The following is a 4,762-nucleotide window of genomic DNA, read 5'->3' as shown; positions in this document are numbered from 1 at the left end:
TGGCGTGTCTTCCTCTTTCTATAAAACAACTATTGAAATGGATTAAGGTACCACCCTTGTGACTTCATTTTACCTTAATTACTTCCTGAAAGACCCTAACTCCTAACACAAACACACTTGTGGTTATTATTTCATCACATGTGTGTATGGGGTGGGCAGAGCACACATGTTACCTTGCACAAAGACCAGGGCTCAAGCCTTTAGCCACCACATGGGAGTGTTGAAAGAGGGAAGCTTCATAAGCAATGTTGTAGTACCTCTCTCTCCCTTTCTCTCTCTCTCTCTCTCTCTCCCTCTTTCTCTCTCTCTCTGTCCCTCTCCCTCTCCCTCTCCGTTTCTCTCTCTCTTTCTGTTTCTTCTTCTGTCTTGATGAAAGAAAAAGTTTACTGGAAATGGGTGATGGCGCACCTGGTTGAGCACACATTACAATTCTCAAGGACCTGGGTTCAAGCCCCTCCCCACCACCTCCACCCCATCTGGAGGGAAGCTTTTCAAGTGGTGAAGCAATGCTACAGGTCTTTCCCTTCCCTCTTGATCTCTGGCTGTCTCTATCCAATAAGTAAATAAAGATAAAAATTTAAAAAGAAAAGCCATTTTAAAAAAAGAAAGAAAAAGGTTATTGAGTGCAGACACTGAGCCTCAACAATAACTCTGATAAAAAAAAAAAATTCCACATATGAGTTTGAGAGAAAAGTACTTCAGCACATAACATCAATTCACAGTAAAACCTCTCAGAAAAACAGAAATAAAGAACACTCCTGCAAATTGATAACATCTGCAAAAACCTACAGTTAACATACATATTCAATAGTGAAAGACTGAACTGTTCACAGTAGTGAATAGTTGTACTATTATGAACAGAGCAATGATAGTTTTAAAAGTACTAGCAAGTGCAGGAGAACAAGAAATGACTTAACTGATGGAAGAGATAGAAAGTTGCTCCTATTTAAATGTGACTTGATATAGCTGTTTTGCCTTGCTGGTATCATTGTCAATATCCTGGTTGTGTTATTGTACTTTAGTTTTGGAAAATATTCTCATTGGAGGAAAGTGAGTAAGGAGTATGGAAATTTATTTATACTTTATACTAGCTTCTGAATCTACAGTTATATCAAAGAAAAATATTTTATTTTAAAATTATAATTTAAAGTAAATTGCATTCTGTCATTAAGCATCCCTAAAGATTTTTTCACGATATTACTTGTAAGTGTCCCTCCACCCTGCTAGCTGAATAGGAAGACAACACACCATCATGAAGGAAACCAGTGGTAAGGGTGAGCATGTGGAGAAAAACATGAAATCTCCGGGAGTGCTTCAGAGAGATAGCTTGTTTATTGAGTGTACAGTTGAGCAGATATACTGCTAAGCAGGGGCATGGGCTGAGACCTCTAACCAATCCTAAACAAACACGCCAGGTGGCAAGTCCAGTGCAGGCTCAAGAGGGCACTATATAAGATATGGCCACGAGTGTATAGTGAAGGGTTGTGGCTTCTAATCCTATGGTGAGGCAGCAATGAGGAAGTTGGGGAAGGGCCGTTGGCAGGGCTGGAATGAGGAAGTTGGGGAAGAACCATTGGCAGGGAATCCCCGGGGCCACTTTAGGTCCATGGGGCCAAGAGAGGACTCACCTACCGCCCCTCCATAGGAGGAGGGGGTTTGGGGTCGACTCCCTCAGGCCATTGGGAAGCCCAATGGGCTGGTTCCTTCCAGACCATGGTCCCTCCGCACATGTCCCCCTTTTTTCTTTTTATGGCAGGGAAGGCTAGAGCTCGGAGTCAAAATAGGGCTACTGAGGATCTATGGGCTGGGGTTTATAAGGGTGGATAAGAACCTGATTGACAACTACCCTGGTCATTTCTCAAATATGAAGCTTGATGAACTTAAGTAGGAAGGGGGCAAGGAGAAAGAACAAACGAATAATAATCTGAGGTCCTACAAGGGGGAGAATCCAAGTGGTCAGTGGACTTTGGAGCCATGATAGGGAAGACCCAGGGGAATAGCAACTTCAAAGGTCCTCACTGAGTCTAGTTAGTCTGTATATTTTGTTCTACCAGTCCAGATTCATTGATGTCAAAGCAGCATTCCTTCTGTAGGAGATCTTTCCACCACACCCATATAGTAGGCATTAAGGAGGGGGTCTCCCAGTTTACTATCATGGGTGGCTTGTCAAAATTTTCATAAATATTGAATAGGTTGAGTGTGGTTAGTGTATGTTAGGAGGCTGAGCCCCCCCTTTCTTTTATTAATTGTGTTTTAAGTGTGCGGTGGGCTCTTTCAACTATGTCTTGTCACTGAGGATTATAAGGGACTCCAGTGGAATGGGATATGTGCCAGAGAGTGCAAAAACTGTGAAATGGTGTGCTATTAAAGGCAGAGCCACTGTCAGTTTTTATTTGTTGAAGTAGGCCCATGATTGCAAATCAGGAAAGTATATGTGCAATAACTGTTTTGGTGCTTTCTCCTGTCTGTGCAGTAGCCCATATGAACTTGAAATATATGTTTGTGGTGACAAAGACATATTTTTACTTGCCAAAACTATAGATGTGAGTAACATCATTTTGCCACAGGGCATTGGGCTTAAGGCCGAAGAGTTACTCCTGGAGCCTGAATCCCAAGAGTGTTTATGATGGAGGAACAAGAGGAACAGTTTTAAGAATCTTTTTAAATTAAAGAATAGGTACTTTTGGGAATCTATGAGCCAAGCCTTTAAGACTGACATGCATAAGTTTGTGGAAAGATTGAGCATCTGAAAGGGAGGTAAACAAGACCCCAGTGGACACTTGAACCAGCAATGGGGACAAAGGGTTTTCATCTTTACTTACAAAGGTGTGTGACAGCCAAGACAAGAGATTTACTACATAAACACTGTCAGAGAAAAGATTAAAGGCCTCAGGCATATTTTTAGAGCCACATAAACAGCATATAGCTCTTTGAATTGGGGTGATCTATCAGGTAAAGGGTAAAAGTGAGTTGTGGATGGGCGGTCTGCAGCAGAATAATGATAAATGACTACAGCCGCTCCCTCTGTGCCCACATCAGTAGAGATGAGTGGTGCATCTTCAATTGGGGACCAGGAAAAAATGCACAGTCCCAACCAGGGAAGGTGAGGTCCTCCATTTGTCCTGAGGATAGTGGTTGTCTATTTGTCCTGCGAAGCCGAGCAGGCTGACTGCAATGTGGGTATGATTACACAGCAGCCACTGGACATCGGCCAGTGAAAAGGGGGTGACAATGGTGTCAGATTCCTTCCCGAGCACCTGTAAGGATCTCTCACTGCCCTGTTTAATCATGGAGGCCAGGACATCTAATTCTGTCAGGAGCCTAGGTGTAACCTCCCACAGAGGTATGGAGCCATTCAAGGATACCCCCGACCTGGTGGAGTGTATCTACGAAAGTAGGGATGGTGTTAAAAATCAGTAAACTTACAGAAGCGTCAGGGTCATAGTGGGCGAGCTCCATATCTGATAGGGCCTGATTAACTATTTTAAGGGCTTTTAGCACCTGAGGGTTGAGGTCTCTTTTGGATTCTGACCGCTTATCTCCCCAGAGCAGGTCAAACAAGGGTTGAATGATGCTGGCAGAGACCTTGAACTTGTCTTTGAACTTAGGGTGATCTGTAATCCTACACTAGCTAATGCCTGTATAATGGTTTCCTTTAAATCTGGTGTATCTTTGGGATCTTCTCTTCATACTAATATGTCATCCATATAATGATAAATTTTAAGGCCCTGTTCTTGGCTCTCAGCCAGGTCATGTTAGCCATCCCCTGGGGAAGAACAACCCATTCACATCAGTCGGTGGGACCCGAGGTATTGATAGTATGGACAGTAAAAGCAAAGCATTGACAATCACAGGGTTTAGGGGGATGTATCAAAAACAATCTTTTATATTATGGGCAATCATGGGGACATCGGTTGGGGTAGCAGACACGAGTGGTAGCCCTCTCTGTGGTGTGCACCAGACTTTCATGGTTTTGTTAACAGCTCAGAGGTCTTGTAAAACCTCCACTTGCCTATCTCCTTTTTGATGGTAAACATGGAGGTATTCTGTGGGATGGGTGTACATGTCCTTTAGCTAGCTGGTCAGCTACGAGCCCTTTAAGAGCTTCTAGCTTCTCCCTAGGAAGTGGCCACTGCTCAACCCAGATGGAGTGATCATTTTCCCAATCTAGAGGCAAAAGTCTCATATTCAGTAGCCTTTAGAATTGGGGTTGCCACAGTATTCTGTAGGGGGTATATTCAGTGTCATGAGGCAGGAGTCACCATTGGTGGTAATTAAGATGTCAAGGGCATCTAACAAGTCGCACCCAAGAAGGTTGACAGAAAGTCCCTCAGCCACTAAAGGCCAGAAATTCCCTTTAACCCCATCAGGGTCTTCCCAAAGGAGAGGGTCTCTGGCCTGGAATGCTCATATGGTCCCTCCTGTTCCAGCTAACTGGGAACAAGGAACCAGTGGCCAATGGGCACAGACCTCTTATTTTCTCAGAAAGTCCTGTCTGCCCCAGTGTCAATCAAGCATTTGAACCTCTTTTCTCCAATGATCATGTCTATTTTTGGTTTTTTTCCATCTTCTGTTAAGGTGGTCCAATGTATCTGGGTAGTTTGAACTTCCTCCCTTAATGGTCAGGCTGGGAGATACCCTCACTCAGTTTAAAGAGGGCAGGGGGTGCCATCTTTATGGTATTTTGATTTGTAATCTTTCTTCCAATGTAAACCCTTCTGACAGCTAGGGAAGGCAGATGGAGGGGTCCCTTTTAAGGAAC

The sequence above is a fragment of the Erinaceus europaeus genome, chromosome 9 (assembly GCF_950295315.1).
Source record: "Erinaceus europaeus chromosome 9, mEriEur2.1, whole genome shotgun sequence".
Taxonomy (NCBI): domain Eukaryota; kingdom Metazoa; phylum Chordata; class Mammalia; order Eulipotyphla; family Erinaceidae; genus Erinaceus; species Erinaceus europaeus.
Note: the sequence above shows the minus strand (reverse complement) of the source record.